The 18,554-nt window shown below is 41.6% G+C and overlaps 1 long non-coding RNA gene across 2 annotated transcripts; it reads right to left on the reverse strand.

Annotated features, from left to right (window-relative positions):
• Positions 1–4,661: 4,661 nt before the first annotated feature.
• Positions 4,662–18,167, reverse strand: LOC129362083 (uncharacterized). Of its 2 annotated transcripts, none has more exons than XR_008606189.1 (3): positions 18,005–18,167; positions 13,175–13,269; positions 4,662–5,552 (listed from the first exon to the last, which is right to left on the reverse strand). It is a non-coding gene; the product is annotated as an uncharacterized LOC129362083 (long non-coding RNA). The 2 variants fall into 2 exon arrangements; XR_008606190.1 differs by lacking the exon at positions 18,005–18,167 and adding an exon at positions 17,027–17,198.
• Between the last annotated feature and the right edge of the window lie 387 nt (positions 18,168–18,554).

An 18,554-nucleotide genomic window follows, 5' to 3' on the forward strand; every position in this document is an offset into this window, starting at 1 on the left:
AAACAGATCAGGTACTCCTCACTGAAGAGACACAGTGAAATTCACATTCAAAAATGTGAATGTGTTTGAAGATTTAAAGATGCGAGACTTGAATAGAAGTTCACCTTCCTTCAACTTGCAACAATAGCTACAATGGAATGGTCAAATCAAAGCCAACCAATGTTTCAGAATGGCCCAGTCAAAGGCCAGATTTAAATGTAGATTGAATTACTCTGAAAGATTTGAAAGTTGATGTAATGTTCATATGATCTTACAAAACTGAGTTTGAACTCTGTTGCAAAAAAGGACAGAAATGTAATTCCAGAGCAGTAAAACACTTATGAAGCCAAGACATGAATTTGGATCTGCAAATCCTTTTTTAGTCAAACCAAATACAAAAACAAAACATTCTTTTCGGATTTTTCCGTCGAAAATATTTTTAAAATCACTCATCGTCCAATTCACAATCAAGCGCTACGCCTTGTTGATCCGTCTGATAAAATCAACGAAATATGCTGATGTTTTAAGCAGTAATGTGACAAAATTAGAAATATGCAGGTGCTATGAACACTTACACTTTAAATTATTTTCAACTAGACCAGCATTAATGTTTCTTGTTTTCTATTCATATATTCAATAAAAGATATTACTCCTCCAATAATAAAAAGCTGATGCAAAAAATAATTCTAATCTTCAATTAAATCAAATCATGATGTCAAGATATTACATAAACAAGAACAAAAAAATCTGGGCATTTTTTCTTCACGTACTGTTTTCTTTGACATAATTTTGCTTGCAAAGCGACAGAAGTGATTTGTAAAGTTAATGTCTTCTTGTAAAGAATATTGACCAGGCTTTCTCTTCTCAACAAAAGATGGCGAAGTGCAAGTTTATAAACCGGTGCACTCTTGGCAATCTCCTCGATCATGGAAACGCAGAGCCTTGCTGCAAATGTTGCTGTCAATCAGTGAGAAACAAAGACAGGCGTCTCACTGCGGAGACCGAGACCAACATGTCAGTCAGAAGAAATGCCACAGAAAGGCAGAGGTGGGAGAAGAAAAGGCTTAGCAGACAACACAATCCCTCCTTTAGCGAGGGTGGTCTAACTGCAGCCTGCCCGTCTTTCTGCCTGTCAGCAACAATACGATGAAAGACCCGGCCCGATCCTCTATGAACAAACAATACGGCGCCAATAATGTTCAGGAGTGCTTATCAAATAGCCCTGTGATTTTCATTTGCATTCGACAAGACCCAGACGATCGCCAAACACACACGGATATGCGCCACTCGTGAACCAGACAACCTCTTGACTGGCCTTGACCCATGAACTCCAGGGTCCTCTTTCACCTGCTGCAGGACTATTCATGCTGGAGGGGCCGTCTAGCCAGAGCCTGGCTGATCTGCATATGTCCTCGCAGGATTCCCACGCTCTGAGCTCAGACCTCACCGTGGCGGTATTCATAAGAAAACATTATGAAGATCTGCATTGTGTCTGTATTGTCTGACTTTTTGCTCATTACCATGGCTCAAAGCCATCAAGGCTTTTTTTTGCCACCTTTCAAATGATCTGTAGGTATCCTGTATTTGCAACACACAAGTGTATTATAATATAATGCCCGACTTGCGATGTCCCTCCCCCTCCCTCTGTGCCATGCTTCCCTCTCTTTGTTTCCATCCTGTACTTGTTTTGTTGTTTTGTTCTCCAGCACATCAAGGGTAAACTCCTGACTCGCCTTGCCTTTTCCTTCCTCTTCCTCCTTCTTGACGACCTGCCCATTGGCTGAGAGACGCTCGGAGCGCTCTCACTGGCTGCTGTAACCCACGGAACGATGCGGCGAGCACCAGGCTCCCGTGTAGTAGGGGGTGTTTGAGGATTATTGTGAGAAATGGTTGAGAGAATCTTTTTCTGATAACGCGACTGTCAGATGGGAAAGGGTGCAAAGCAGATAACGGAGGGGAAGGCGACGGAGGGCGGGCAGGCGGGCGCGGCATATGGACGTCTTCGTCAGCCTATGCAAATGGGTCGAGACGTGTTCACATATGCAGACAATTTCATCCCCCACCACTCAGTTCTTCATTAATGGATCCTTCTGAAACCCAGACACCCCCATCCGCCACCACCCCCTTCCTCAAATAATAACCTTTCACTCCATCTACCCCCACCCCATAGTCTGGACCTTGTAACCCATGTCTCCCTTGAACCAGACACCCTAAAAAAACCTCCCTATCCCCCTTGCACCCCCCACTTCCCCCACCATGTCGTCCTCTCTGCTCCCACGACCGGCAGACAGAGCCCGTGATTTGCGTGACCGCCATTTTGCTGGCTACACCAGACCTAACTGTACGACGCAGCAGCTGCCTCGATGGGCAAAATGCAAATAGGAGCGCTGCTTTGTTGCTCAGCTGCCCTAATCAGATGAAGCAGCGTCTCAAAAAAAAAAAAAAAAAAAAAAAAAAAAGCACCAATTTAGGCGAATGTAAAAACCGCTGCTTGAGGTTACGTATCAACTCGTGCAGGATTTAATTTAAATTTTTTTTTTTAACGCGCAGTGCTACTCCAAACTCTAAAAAACACTGCAGGTGTTTAATTTGACTCATTTACTTCTGGCTGATGGGTTTTTATGTTTCATGAGACACTTGCTCTAAAGAAATCCATCACCGTATGGTTTGTTTAGTGCCATGGCAAACAGATATCCATGTGCATGAACACAAGACCATCTCGGTCGCCGTGCATCTGGACTTCATTGGGCCCGCAGCCCCTCGTCTTAATTAGACTCTGCCGGACCTTCTTTCTTTTGGTTAATCTGCGTATTAAGCATGTCTGTGAGTGTGAATGCATGACGGGGCGATATCTGATTAAACAAAGCTCTGGCTTAATCCTTTGTACAGTGTCATTTGCATGCGAGAAAATCGCATGCAAACACGAGCACCATATGGCACCGAATGTCTAGACGCTTCATCTCATGTACACTAAAACACCCATTTGTTGGGAACCACTTTATGAGGTTCCCAACACTTGAAGCCTGGAGTGGAAAAACAAACATCCCCTCGCTCCAGCATGTTTTCCACCAACGCCGCCTTTGCTGGATTCAGCATTGGCGAGGAATACCACCGCCGCCTTCGCTTAGAGGTGATGCAAATGCAATTAGCCCCAGATTTACATACGACAGTTAACTGATGCACAGATGGCAGACGACAGCGATGCGCTCGCCATCTTTGGCAGAGGAGGAAAGACTGGCGGCCATTTTGTCTGAAGCTGTGCCCATCTGGATGGAAACGAGCCATGCTGCATCACGCCGATGGTGACAGCAGTTTGGGGGCTTTGGATTTTCACAGTGTTGCTGCTGGTACTGCAGATTGCACTCGAATGCTCTAAAGGCCAAGCATGTACAGTACATTCATGTACACACTGAGCTTTCCTATCGCAGAAAATTTACTCCGTCTGTTCAAAGGCTTTCTGAAATGATCATATTTTCATTTTTGAGCAAAAATACTCCAGTAAATTCAGCTGGTTTAGTTCTTAGTTGCTCTCTCATTCATACAGCGCCTTGCAAAAGCATTCACACCCTTGTCCACGTTTTGTCATGATACAGCAACAAATTCCAGTGCATTTTAAAAAGAGACTTTACATGACAAAACACCACAACATAGTTAATGGGAATAAAAACTTTTTTTTTAAAACAAACAAATAAAGATGATTAGGGAGTATTTGTGTTCAGGGTAACTTTTCACAAATAAAAAGCAGAGCAACCAAACCAAATAGTCCAGTTGAATGTAATTTGATCCCAGTATAAATCCAGATGTTCTGTGAGGTTTGCTAGAGAATATTAGTGAACAAACAGCATCATGAAGATCAAGGAACATAGCAGACAGGTCAACAATAAAGTTGGAGAAGAAGATTAAAAAACAGGAATGGGGAAAAAACATTAACCTAAATGTGCGTGGTTGGAAAGCGCATGAACAACTGCCCAAATATGCCTGTACACCAAAACGGAGAGGACTGGACAAGTAGAGGATTAATCAGAGAAGCAGCTAAGAAGCCTGTTTAACTCAAACAACTATACGTCGCATAAATCTGGTAAAACAGGGAAAAAACAGCATCAGTTTATAATTTGTTTCAAGCCATTTAAGGGACACAGTAAACATTTTTCCTACATCGCAAATGCAAAATCTAAATGCATTTGAAAACCAACACATCACCCTGAACAAAGCATCTCTAAGTGAAACATGGTGGAGGCAGCATCATGCTGTACATGACGCAAAAGACTTGAGACTAGACAGATTTTCAGGAATGCAAATGCGAGATTCTGTCCAATCTGACAGAGCCTGAGCTCTTGTCCAGATGTTCAAAGTTGGCGGAGACGAACCCCCAAAATATTTGCAGCGTTAATTCTATGTTAACTACTGAGGGTTTCATACATATGTAATCTACACCAACTTTAAAAATCATGTGCAATTTCCATTTTACTTTGCAACTATCTAGTACTTGGAGCTGATCTGTCAGATAAAAAAAAAATAAAAAAATTGTGTTGGTAATGTCACAAAATTCAAAAGGTGTTCAAACTTTAGCAAAGCAACTGCACGCACACACACACACACACACGCACGCACACACCCACACCCACACACATTGTAATACAGAGTATTTCAGATAATTTCTGATTCTGTTGAAGATACTTGCCATTTTACTGTCTCCACTGAAAGGTTTCTGATCTTCAGTCTTCTTCTCTTTCCAGCCAGTTAATATTGTGAATGGTCTCAAATTGAATAATAGGCATGATAGGAAAAAAAAAAGGAAAAAAAAAAAGTTCAACTATCATCTTCCGGTGTGTCTGCTTTTGAAAGACATCTGTCTGGAGCTCATCATTGGAAGTGCGAGCCAAGAGTGGAGGTGGAAAATAAAGATCGCAGTGTCTGTTTGTCAAATGTGAAAACTAGTTGGGGAATAAGCCGTGGATGAGCTGAAGATGGAGAGTGAGTCAAAGGCAGAACTTCCAAGCTGGTTGCCAGAGGCAGAAGGTGGTGGGATGTGTCAATCTCGTGATGGGGGAGAAAAAAAAAAAAAAAAAAAAGAGAGAAAGGAATATGCCTCAGAGCGATCTTTTAAAACTCTGGGTACCATTTGGGGAGAAACACCCTTCAGCAGAACCACACACAGGCAGTGGAGATCAGGGCTGAGGTCCAGAGAAGGAGCTGGAGCTGAAGCTGAAAGAGGCACGTAGGGGAAGTCCTTTGCAGGTCTGCAGGGCCTCCAGGCCACACACTTAAAAACACAGGAAACCCCACTCAAAGCTGTGAAGATTCTGTGTTTCATATCGATTTCTCTAGCACGCTGATAGCTCCAGAGGTGATTTTTGCCTTCAGGGACTTTCTCCATCCTTCCCAGCCCACTCACTAGCTCCCCGGCTGGGCTTCGCTGGGCTCTGCTAGACCCCTGGATGGAGGTACGAGCCATGGGAGACGAGGAAGAAGATGAGAGGCCCCCGGCAATGATGATGAGCTGCACCGGGTCACCGGGTTCAGTCATCCACCAGCCTTTATCCAGCCTTCCAGCCACCCACCCTTGTTTCCATCTGAAAAAAACACACAAAAAAAACAAGGCAAAGCAGAGTGTTTTTCAAAATCTCACCTTTAGCACTCAGCATCCCTCTGCTCAATGCAAATGCAAATGTAAACACTAACACTTTGATTAAAAATATGTGGGAAGAAAACGCCAACTTGCTCTTTAGTAACCCGCCCCAAGGCTCTTGCTGCTGCACACACCAAAAAGAAACAAAACAAAAAAAAAATAAATAAAAATGCTCAAACTGCTGTGTGCAAAGCAAAGCAGCTGTCTCTGCTCCCATGTAAAAGGGCTACATGTAAATCTAAATCTTCCAGGTTAAAATAGTCACACTATAACCTCTTCATTTGGAAAAGAGCGGTAATAATTTCATCTTCAGAGTTCTTTGTTGAGATTCGTCTTGAAATATTCTGAATGCTGTTATCATGCTAATATGATAAGGTCCTTTGTGTGCTTCTTTGTTCTTTCTTTCTGAGGAAAGAGAAATGAATTGCTGGGGCCTCCTTTTTGCAATCGTACACCCACCAGCCCTCAAATTTCCTTCGAACCAGCTACAAAGCATATTCATCACAGTTTGAGTTGCTTGAAAAATAATAAGATACAAAAAGCGGTGGGTTAAACGGTCCGAGGTGAAATATGAGAAGGGTTTTAGTGAATTTCAGCGTGCTGTTACGTGCAGCTTTAAAAAAAACAAAAACAAACCCCCAGTGACGAAAATAAGTAAAAACATAATATAGTCGCAAAGCAGCCCGAGTCGCCCCTGGTTTGCCCTTCTGGGGTGACGTGGGGGCGAGGTCGGGTGAGTTTGAGGAAGATTCAGACACAATGCCCCCATTGAGGGGGTTCAGGCATGGGTGTTAACTCGCCCATTCCTTCACACACAATGGCCCCCTTCCCTCCACTAGAGGCAGTGCAAGGGACAATGTTGGTTCAGGGCAGCCCTCCATGTGGTGTGAAAGAGAAGAGCAGTATTATTAAGATGGGAGCTGAGAGAGGGCCCAGGGAGTGGGGCGGGGGCAGACAGAGTGATATGTTTGGGTACAGGAGGTTACAAGAGAGGCGACCACTGTGATTCGTGGTTTTAGACGCGAGAGACAGAAATACATCTCACAGGCTGCATCACAAATCAAAACGTTTGAAAAATCTCTGAAATGCCCTTTTAGCAATATTCAGAACTATTACTGTGATAAAAAATAAAAAAAATTATCAAGGTACAAACCTTGTGTAAATTTTTCAAGTTTGAATGAATTACTTAAGACTCATGTAATAATTTCCTTAACAGTAATGATGACCTTTGAAGCACAAAATAAAGACAGATACTTTTGTTATACTTTAGTAACATCAAATAGCCGAATCTTATAGCTGTTCATTATGATCTCTTTTAGAGATCATAATGAACAGAATTTGTACCCAACATAAAAGGACAAAAGTTTATCCACTGACTTTGATTTCAAAGTGTAAGGTGCAGAAATTAGACACTTGCAGTATGATAACCTACAGTAAAATGTAAATAAAAGCAAATTAAACATCCAATTGTTCTTAGGTACAAGGAAGAAAAAAAACAAGAAGTATTTACACTGCTGCTAAAATAATAGAACATTTTGGTTAAAATGTTAAGAACTTAAATGTGCTGATAACTAAAACTTTTAGATTTTTGGCTCCGTTTTCTGTTCTCTCAAGCTGATTTTTTTTATTTAGTCAGGTTATCTGCTGAGGTAGCCATTCTGCAGACAAGCCACTAGCAACAGTTAATTGTGAACTGGGTTAGCTTTGCAATGGTGACAGACACACCCTCACTCATGTTTGTCCATGCCCACGAATAATGAAGACGCCACATTTGTTTTTGTAGGCTAGCTGAAATGTGTAGGGGCCTTCTTTCAGCCAGCTGACCAGAAGTGTGCAGCAGCAGGTGTTGGAGGGGAATACAGCCCAAGAAAACTCGTCAGAAAAAAAAAAAGCCGCTCCTGAAAGTATAATTCTTCAGTACGTATTAGACTGTTGCTTCTGCTCAGTACAGACACATTGTCTTGGGAGTGAAGCTAACAGTTAACAAGATGTTGGTAAGTGCATTTGCTTTTACTCTGCAGGTAAGTCTTAGTCATAATGAAGGGAGGAGGTTGTCAATTAAACCAGGAGAAACTCCCAGGCCGTATGTTTGATGCCATAAGGCTGAATAGGTGGTTAGGAGGGAGTTGCAAGAGAAGCTCAAAGATGTTTATGGAGATCCCGTGCCTCTCTGGGAGACTAATAGAATCCTGTGGCTGGAGTGAAAGCTCATTGTGCCAGTGTAAAGGATTACACTGGTAAACTAGTAAAACAGGGGCAAAAGAGCCCAAACACTCTCTGCCTGCCTCCTACAGAGAGGCAACGAACCATCGAACAATGAGGGGGAGAGCATGCTGCAAGCTGACTCATTTTATCAAGAGAGGAGAAAAACCTCTCGGAGGGGCAGCGCGTTCATATACATGCATGTGCACGGGCAGAGGCACAGAAAAATACCAGCTGCAGATGGAGGGGGAGATAGGGAACAAGGGGACATGTTAACGGCGGCTCCTGTATTGGAGGGTAATATGGGCAAATGATTTCTGTCTTGCCTCTGTGTCTGCATCCTGAGTGACAGTTTACAATCTCTGAGGCAGCAGGCAGGCCCAGCAGGCTGGCGGGGTGGCTCTACAAAATCCCTCATTTCCTAACCTATTTTTTCCCCTTTTCCTCCACCTTTATCTGGTTTCAGCCGTCTATAGTCACTGCTGTTTTTCTGATGCAACCACACTTTAACTCTCTATTGTAAAAATCCCTCTCTCATTTCTCTCTTTTTTTAATATCACGTTTTAAGCAGAGATGCAAGCTTTTATTTTGTTAAACAATACAGCAGCCTCTTGGGTATGTTTTCTCCGGGATAACTCAGTGAATATTTGAGCCCATTTCTGACAGGAATTGCGACTGGAGTAAATTTCCCACAGCTATCCCCAACAGTCTGCATGTAAAGCACAATCCACCTCGCGTTTGCCATTCGGATGGCAACCGGCTGAGCATAATGCATCATCTGCATCCTGCAATCTGCCACACCACACTGAAAGACTCCTTCGCTCTCTTCATCTCTGTTCCTTCAAAGGCAGCCGTAAATGCGTTCAAACAGCGGGATGCGCACTCCGCTAACAAACCTCATTAAGGGCCCTATACACACTTTCTCAATGCCAACACTAGCTGTCACACATCTTCCTTTCAATACACACACTGGCGGCCGCACTGACCACAACAAAGCATCTTTACAGAGCTAATTAGAAAGGCTATATAAGCTGAAAAGAGAATAGACATGATAATGAGGAGAGCAAGATGAGTTAGAGACTGAGGGAGAGTCAGGCAGGAACAGAGAGCGAGAGTGAAGCTAGGACGCCTGTTCTTCTATTCACAAGGATAGATGGTACATTTTTCTTTTTTCCCCCCCTCAGACTAGAATTAAAGCGAAGGACTCCAGGAGGCAGGGGGACCTGAATAAGTGTGACACCGCTCTGCGAATCCCTGATGCAGCGATGGAAGTGAGCCGGGAGGGAAGTGAACGCTGCACCATTTTGTTTGGTGTGCCATGCCTCATCCAGAGAGGGATAGAAGGGATGCATGGGAGGGACCAAGCCAAATAAACAAAACAAAAAGTAGATCTTTGTGATGTTTAAAATATGTGTGTGAACTCATATTACTGACATAAACGAGGCAAATTTGATAATGAAATTATGAGGCATGTTTTAGGACAAAAACAAAACCCCTAAAATGTAAATGTGGAAGTCTTTAGGTGATACGAGGATTTGGGTTTGCTTAAATTTTCAGAAAATGAATGCAAGTTCCACTGTGGTCACGCAAACGTAACTACGAGAGTGAATTTGAGGGGAAACATGAAACAAAGTTTAACTGAGTGAATAGAAGCAGCAAATTCTGCAAAAATAATGGGAATGATGCTAAAATTATTTAAAATGTTTGGATTTTAGATAGAAACTTTGAGTTAATGCAATACAATTAATAAATCTACACAACTGTGTTATGTGCAAGAAAGTCTTTCAATTTTTACATTTCTTCCCTATTCTATTTTCAAAAAGAGTTTTGTATTCTTTAGTAATCTGTATGTATTGTTTTTAGGAGAGAAATATTAAAAATATTCTCAAAAATGGGCAAAAACAAAGAGGAATTCTAGGTAAATCAAGTTCTTTTCTGTTTCAGTCTAAATTTTAAGTTCAAGTTGAAGTTATGACCCAACTGTTGTCTCGTGAAGCCCGCTGACCCCTGATGGGAGTGCAACGCATTCGGGAGGTAGTAGCAGGCGACTGCACCCCCCTCCTCCGTGTCACCTCCCAGACAGCTTGTTAATTTGCACAACTTTTATGCTGCACCGTCTCTGCTTTCTATGCGTGTGCATGTGCCTATGTATATGTGTGTATATATTAGCGATGGGACTTGACCCTAGCGAGCCGCGGCAGTGTTTCGCGTCTTGCTGGGCGTGGGAAAAAGACGGGACCCCTTTTCACAGCTGCCTGGCTGAGGCCTAGACTGCTTGGGGGCTCTCCTTTATAACCCCACTTTTCTGTCCATGCACCCCCTTTCTCTCTTGTCCAAGAACCCCCACCCACCTCCTCCTCTTCTTTTTTCTGTTCCATTCAGACTCCAGCATGCTGTTTCAAAAGCAGGACCCCCTTCCCAGCCCTTCATAAATACATCTCATTATTCAAGCCCTAGTTTGCATAGTGATTCCAAAGAGATCTCCACTCGGCTCATGAGGCCTGAAGACCCTCAGCCTTTTCGAACCGCACAAGTGTAAGTTTCGATTTACTAATCTCCCCCTCCCATGTTAATATTTGTTTTAAAAAGCCAAGTGCACACTTTCTAAACTGTCTCACCGACGACAGAGCTGTACCTAATGCCTGTTCTGGGACCAACTTTTAAGTTTTCTCACAAATGAAGCAAAGAATCTGCAAAGCGAAAGCTGATGAAAGGAGAGTTTAGCATGACTGATAGCAAGAGCTTCGCTGGTCTGTATTCCATCTGTCACTTGCTTTTGTACAGTACCCCTCCTTCACACACACACACACACAAAATCCTCCCCCTCCTACCCTTATGATTGCAACTGGCTGCATTGCATTACTGCAGAGATTTATCTCCCATCAGCCTGTATAATACTGTGGTTATAATTTACATCCACTTTAGAAAACAGCAGGACAGGCTCCTCCTTGCATATGCTAATGTAAAGCTTGGGAAAATCTTGGTGACTTAAAGGGCTCCACAGCAAATTTGAATAACTGGGGTTTCTATTGAGGCTCCAAGGTTGTGCTACCACAAACATGTGACCTTGCTTGACAATATGCGGTTACCGTCCAATTCCTAATTGCTCAGCTCCTCCTGGAAAAATCCTGAGAGTTACCATTTTAAGATTGAAAAAATTATATTTTTATTTCATTCATGCGTTTCTGAAATCTGAAAGGGCAAAAACATTGAACACAGTGTGCAATTTTGGACTCAAAATATTTGCACACTTGGCTAAAATACGAATGTTGCTCTTGCAAATTGTGCCCATGCTAATCACACGACTTTAGATAAGGGGAGGAGGCTTGTCGAGGCATTAGGGTAGAAACAGACAGAGCCACCCAAACACTCTTTCCACATGAGCAGGTCCAAACCCTAGGAAAGCCTCCATGCTCCTAACGGGATAAAGAACTGCAGCAAAGATTACACGGCCACCTCTCCGGCACCTACGGCACACTCTACCTGACAAATGGGATCACGGTGGTCAAAGGGATAAAACAGCTGAATGCAAGAGAAGGAAACACAAAGCTGCGTGTGTCTGAGAGTGAGGAAGGTGAGGGGCGTGATGCACGGCGTGAAAAAAAAATGCAAATACTTCAAAGTAGAGAGTAATGATGGAATTCTACATGGAGGCCCTGGTTCATTCTCTCAGATCAGGACGTTTACACTGCAGCATGCAGCCTAATGCAGCCTAACGCCGTCACACACACTGTGTGTTTCCTGAGTGTATACAAATGTTATTCATTTGACATTTAGCTCTTATGCTAAAAATAAGAGCATATGTCTTAAAGGATGGTTTTGAATTGATTAAAACTTGTTTTGTGGGGATCATGACATAGTAAATGCACAGAACAGGATTTTCTTTGCAAATGGTTTATGTTTTCTATGAGGTTTAAATGATTTAAATATTCTTTGTCCTAAAGTTTTAAAGATGTGAAAGAGAAAATTCTTTGTGTAATAGTTTTGAATCCAACAGAAAATCGAGGAATAACAAAATTATTTCCATTTTGCGTCAAAACATTCTTCCCAACATTTGTCTGAAAAACAATGGGAATTTAGCTGTATGAAATATAAAGGAAATTGTGATTTTAGCTGCATTTGAACTGTTTATCTCCAGTCATATCTGATTAAGGACAAATTGTCCGACTCATCACCAACTGATTGGTACATCTTTATAATAAAGATGTTCCTTTTGTTCACAGGTTATTTTACACTTGTGTAATGTTGGCCACTTTGTCACTAAATATATTAAACTGATACAATTGGAGGATTTTTGATGCCACCTTTAGTAACTTGTCATGCCTCATCGTGAAATGGTGTCCTAGGTGAGTCAGTCTTCCTTTTTAGGTTTTCAAAAATAGAATAAATGTTTAACTCATCTCTAAATTGCTTAAACTATTTCTGTGAAAAGCAAAAATTCCCCACATTTTATGAATGCAGGTTTTCATATATTGAACAGAAAAATGCAGTGCACAAAGAAGCACCGGTAGCATTTAATTTACAGATTCAAATCAGACACCAACTTCAGCATGATTCACTACATACTGTTTAACCATTAAAAAAATAAAATAAGTAACAGTGCACTATGCACAAAACAAGACTCACTCACGCTCCATTTACTGGACATTGTTCAGGGACATACTACATTTTTGACTTTAGTTATTAGCCATGCCATCTTAAGCAGTGAGACATATTTCCCAATGAGAAACTGCCACTGGTGACAACCAACAATAAAGTCATTTTTTATGTTACTGATTGTCAGTTCTTTGAGAAATATTGTTCTGCGAGTCCAATAAATATTGACCACCAGGAGGAGGAGATTCCTTATACTTGTATTGGTCTGATCAGCAGTCATAATCTTTCCTATTTCATAAGAATCAACTGAGAATAAGAACCTTTTTAAGAATGTAGGACACAATACACTAAATGTTTAAGAGTTTTCATGACTATTTACCGCCATAATTAATAAAAAATATTTCCAAAGAAAAAAAAGAAACTGATATTTAAAGGTTTAAGCACATAGGAAATGGTTTAATTGTGGGAGGGTATGCGAGTACATATTTGTGGTGTGAATTATCAACAAGGTGAATTGAACCAGAGACTTTTTCAATTCATGCTTTCTTAGTTTGTCTTTTTCACCTTTATATAACTAAACACAATAATATGGATAACAATCTGCCACCTACAAAGCTCTGCAGCAAACTAACAACTCTAAATAAAATTGTCTTCAAGCTTCCATCATCTCCCGATTTGTTTTTTTGTTTTTTGTTTTTTTTTTGCAGCGGACATACAACCTCCTGCACATCTGCACTCGATATAAGTTCTGCCATTTTGAATATTTACCTGCAGGCTGACAGTCGCTCCTCATCCTGTTTACTGGCAGATTTTCTTCAACGCTGGCTAATACAACCTTCTGGTGCAGCACTGACAACATTTTCCTACAAATACAAAATAAAACACTCATTATTCAAGCACTGTATATGAGAAAGAGTATTGATTATTTTCACAAAGAAATTAATGCATTTGTGTTGACCTTGCCACAATGGCAGTCTGTTGAGCGTGTTCTATATTTTTCTGGCTTCTCTTAATTGTCTACTTCACTAAATAGGATATTATCCATAAAATAAATCTTGCTTAATTGCCAAAGAAATGTAATAAAAAAATTGGAAGTTACAAAATCCAAAATGATGGTGGACTAAATAATATTTTACTAGGCAGTATAATAAAATGTGTGACAGTGTATGAATACAATGATTATGAAAAAAATAAACAAAAAAACCCACTCTGATCTTAAATTGAGCATAACATACAAATTGCAAAACCTCAGCATAATTTAACCTTTCACCAGTTTATATTAGCTCTGCCAGACATTAAAACCAGAGGTACGTATGCACACACACACAAAAAGATTTCAGCACGCTTGTTCAACAGTGCACATCAAATACTGTCAGTCATGGTCTAAATGGAGCATGCTGGGACTTCAGGGATATTCAGTCATCTTTGAGGCTTTCCAATTCTACGCCAAGAATAGATCAAACTCTACAGCCGATGTCCTATTTAGTTATTACCAAGCAGGCGCATGGAAAAACAATTTACTTATAGTGAAACAAATTTGAATGCATCTTCCATGTTCAACTATGACTGAAAGCTTGTAAAAGAAAAAAAACCCAAAACAAAACAAACAAAAAAAAACAGGTGAGCAAGGCCTTTGGTGTGCAATGGACCAGACTGTAGCCAAGGTTTTTGGTTTCAGATTCACAAAATATGCATTTTTATTTATCTTTCAAATGAATGGGTGCTTGGTGAGCACATTTTCAACACTTCCAAAGTAAAGTTTTTCTTTTTTTTTATGTTTGATGTTTATTAAGCAGTGAGATGAAATGAATGATGCAGCTCCATCGCTGAGCTAATTATCAGTCCAATTCACTCTGCACAAAATAAAGCTTTGAGCACATGACCCATGACTTCTTTGGTTTTGGTCAATTTTAGTGCCTGACTTGCATCAGCACACAGACACATAGCTTAGTTACAATAACATATGGTCTTATTTCACAAAAATTAGGATATCTACAGATGATGCTACGTGAAGCAAAGGTTGTTTTGGAAAACATATTTTCATATGGACAGGGCTTAAAAACCTAGAAGTTGATATGAACCTCTCAAAAATCAAATCTATCCACACCTGCATGCCTAATAGAGTGTGATTCGGACACCAGGCCTCTCTCCAGTCCCACAAATCCTCTTAAACCAGCCCAGTTAGAAATGCACCCATGTCAGAGACTAACAGGTCTATTTTGATATACTTCTATCAAAGAATAAAAACTACGGCTCTCCTAATCAATAGGAATACTCGTTGGGTTCAATTCTTTCTCACTGTGTTTTACTGAGATTTATCAAGCACTCGTGATTCTGTGGGCATCATTCTCTCAATGTCAGCTTAGTTAAAGCCACTGGCAACATGGTTCAATGGGGACAACTAGTGGCAGTTGGGTTGGTTCGTAGAAAACGACATAAAATGTTAACTGTTGAGTACGTTCAGTTCTACATCAGCTGCGGTGTAGAACTGAATAGCACCAAAAGACAAACTGATGTGTTCTTTCACCATATTGATCATTGCATCCGCAGAACCATCCCTACAGAGAAGCAATAAGAAAATGTTAAGAACTTAGCTTACATCTAATCCATCTTAAATGTTTTAGTTAAAGGCTTGAAAAGCAGTTGGAGTTGGTTGCAGATGTGCTCTGTGGTTAGGATAACTTAACATAATCTCATACAATGGTGGTTTTAACATGGTAGCGCCTATTCACAAAAGGTTGTGTGAAAGACTGAAAGGAACGCAGATAAATTGCTTTTTACAAATTTTATACACAAGGCAGCCATTTTAAACTGGAAAGTTAGCTGGTTTGAAAGGAACTATCACTCTTGTAGTTTTGACGTCAAGCCAGCTTTTAGTAATTTTTTAGTTCCAGTTTCAAAACTGGACATGCATAACTCGTAATCTTCAACCAATCATACAAGTGCAATAGACAAGGATATGTTTTTGCTTGTTATATTTTTTATGACATGATACGACAAACTGAAATATTACAAGTCCTGTAGAATCATAGTTTAGAGAAATCTTTCAGGTTTGGCCAGTAGTGAAAAAACATTAGTGTTTAGTGAGATAGTACCTCTCAGTTAGTGTGTGTGTGGGTGTGTGGGCCCCGTGTGGGTGGGAGACCACTGAGTGGGCCCACATAAGCTGACTAAGGCCTAATTCATACCTCAAGGTTTGCTCTACAGTCCGCTCAGTTGCAAAGCCATAGTACTGTAAATTTTGTCAAATGTACCTACTCACTACAGAGTTACTGAAAACTTCTGTGTGCTGGCCAGATTTTTGTGACTTCAGTGAATGTGGTGCACACTAGAAAACAATGATGCTGCCATACAAAGGGTGGTGCTATACATACAGTACACACAGAAAATGCAGTGAGTTCACAATTACCAGAATAAAACAATGTTTGTGATTTGAGTCATTTTACCTTCAGGAACAATAAGTCAATGAAAACTGAAAAAAAAAAACATCCTGGAGAAAATATTTTTTTTCCTTTCTCCACTTCTGGGTAGACAAGAGTACAAACACACTTTCATCCCTTATGAGGCTGTAATGAAAACTATTGCCGAGTGACTTATCCAAAAATAGTAAAAAACAACAACACAGAAACAAGTTCCCAGCTACATATGCTACGGCTTTAAATACAAACCATGTCAGCAAAACAAGCAAGGAGCTGCATGGACGTCTCAGCTGGGGCTAAAGTGGTTGATAAGAACAATCTAGTCTGGATCAAGATGTGCTGACGTCCCACACTTTTGGCAAACCTGCAACAATATTGCAACGTAGTATTTGCATGAAAGCTGTACAAAGCTGCCCTTGTAGTCCACTGACATTTGGTAGATTTTTTTTGTGTCCTTCATAGGATTAAACTAAGAATGTAGTAGATCAAGCAATGTTATTTAGCCCAAAAGCCAAAAATGCTGCAACAGTGTTTAAATTCCCGAATTAGTATTTTGGACCATTCTAGATTAGCTACTTATAAGACCTATATGGGACCCACATTTTACCCAGAGTGATCAGTCTTATTCTATAACCAATTCACATGCTTTTAATAAAGTGTGTAACCTGCAGATAATCCCCATTGAGGCCCTTTACCTACATGTGGTCCATATGGAAATGCTGGCCAAATGTTTGAGTATCAGTGTCTTGGATATTAGCGTTTAAAAGGAAGAATGCATCCAGACATTCAATGAAGTCAGCATGCACTTTTCGACAAATATGTATCCCCAACAACACACGTGACACATCACAGAAAGCCCTTGACTGATTCTGCTGCTGCCAACACCGTCACGTGAGGCGTGGATCGACCAATCACATGGAGCCTTTAACTATTTCTGTCGCTCCCTCAAGATATTACTGGTGTAACACCCACATAGTTATGAGAACTACAAGCGTCCCGCTGTAAGGGCGGCCAGGGTTGTTCCCAACACGCAGCAAGCCCGTATGTCCCAAAGTTGGACAGATTTGTTGGACATAAAACAGGCCGAGCTATCAACGAGTCCAGCAGGCTCAATCACGCCCTCACACACACACGCACGCAGGTGGCTTCCTGTAAGCGCCGTCGGCAACGAGGATGCAAATCATCCTGGAGGTAGTTTCACCTCCAGCTCCTTCCATCACTCCTCATCCTGCTGCTGCTGCTGCTCCAGCTGCGGCGGCGCTCAGCATCCGTCCCCGCCGATTCCTCCTCGCTGCTGCCCGCCCCGGCATCCTCCTCCTCATCATCATCATCCTCCTTCGTGCCGAGCGGAGAGTCGACCGTCAGCTCCGAAGTGCTCGGCGTCAGTTCGTACTTTCGGTTCTCTAGCTTTATGAAATTAAAACTCATACAGCTAGATAACCAAAGACACAATCTGACCCGCTGTCTCCTAAAGGGGACGCCCCGCGGAGGAAATGCATACAGAGGAGGGATAGATGGAGAGAGAGAGAAATAGAGAGAGAGAGCCTTCCTGTGGTCCTTCTGCACCGACTCCCCTTCACCCTCCTTCTCCCTTTCTCTCTGTCGCTCTCAAACACACACACACACACACACACACACACACACACACACACACACACACACACACACACACACACACACACACACACACACACACACACACACACATATTCCCTCACACACACATAGCTCGAACGGGATTCTCACCATAATCAAACACGTTCACTCTCTTTTACGGTTTATCGCTACATGCAGTTGAAACAAAGTTCCGCATGTCCAGGTTGAGGCAGCCAAACGCACCATCAACACTTTCACTTGCAGATCAACTCCACTCTACAACAGCATGCACTTAAAAAAAGAAGTCTTCTCAGGTCAGATGTTCTAGTCAGACCTGCAGTTAATGTTACATAAAGGTCTGGAAACCCCTCTGAGCATGGTGCAACCCACCTATACACGGTTATGTGGCAGCTTTTGGAGTTTTTTTTTTTGTCCAAATTTCAGCATCAAATATATGACCTAGACTGGCTTTACAAATACTATAGCGCAGCTTTGTTATAACTCAAACGCACAGCTGATGCTGAAAAGCTACTCGAGCATGTTAGAAACACAAAACTTGTTAATAAGCTGGTATCCTACTCACTTGCTCATTGGGCAAACTCCATGCATTTATGCTCTCCAGGTCCTCCTCTGGAAATGTGATCTAAATGACAACGGCAGCCGTAATACCTCCGCTGAGCTCGCCGATTATTAATGCAAGAAAGTGTCCCCTATATTAGAGCGGACTGAGCCGCATCCTGTCCCTCACACTGGCAGGCTGCAACTAACTGAGAGCGCACACGGAAAGCTGAGGGGATAAACTCCGCCTCAGAGAGAGAGAGAGAGAGAGAGAGAGGCGGGAAGCACGGATTATCAAAGCCAACGTGAACATGAATGCAGGTGTCTGTCAATCAGGGAGCCGATTGTCCCAATTATCCTCATTATTGGGGCTCTATACCCGCGCACGGCTGCGTGGATTATTACCCGCAGCCAATTAGCACCGGCGCAGATGGGAACGAATCAAATCTGATTCTGTAATTACATACGTGCTAAAAAAAAAAAAATGATGCCCCTTTTTGGAAAGCTGAATTATTGAATAAAGTTCAGAGAGAATATTCGGCTATCATTTCCTTTTCAATCTGTAACAGTTCAGA

The sequence above is a fragment of the Poeciliopsis prolifica genome, unplaced genomic scaffold (genome assembly GCF_027474105.1).
Source record: "Poeciliopsis prolifica strain line A6 unplaced genomic scaffold, Auburn_PproV2 SCAFFOLD008, whole genome shotgun sequence".
Classification (NCBI taxonomy): domain Eukaryota; kingdom Metazoa; phylum Chordata; class Actinopteri; order Cyprinodontiformes; family Poeciliidae; genus Poeciliopsis; species Poeciliopsis prolifica.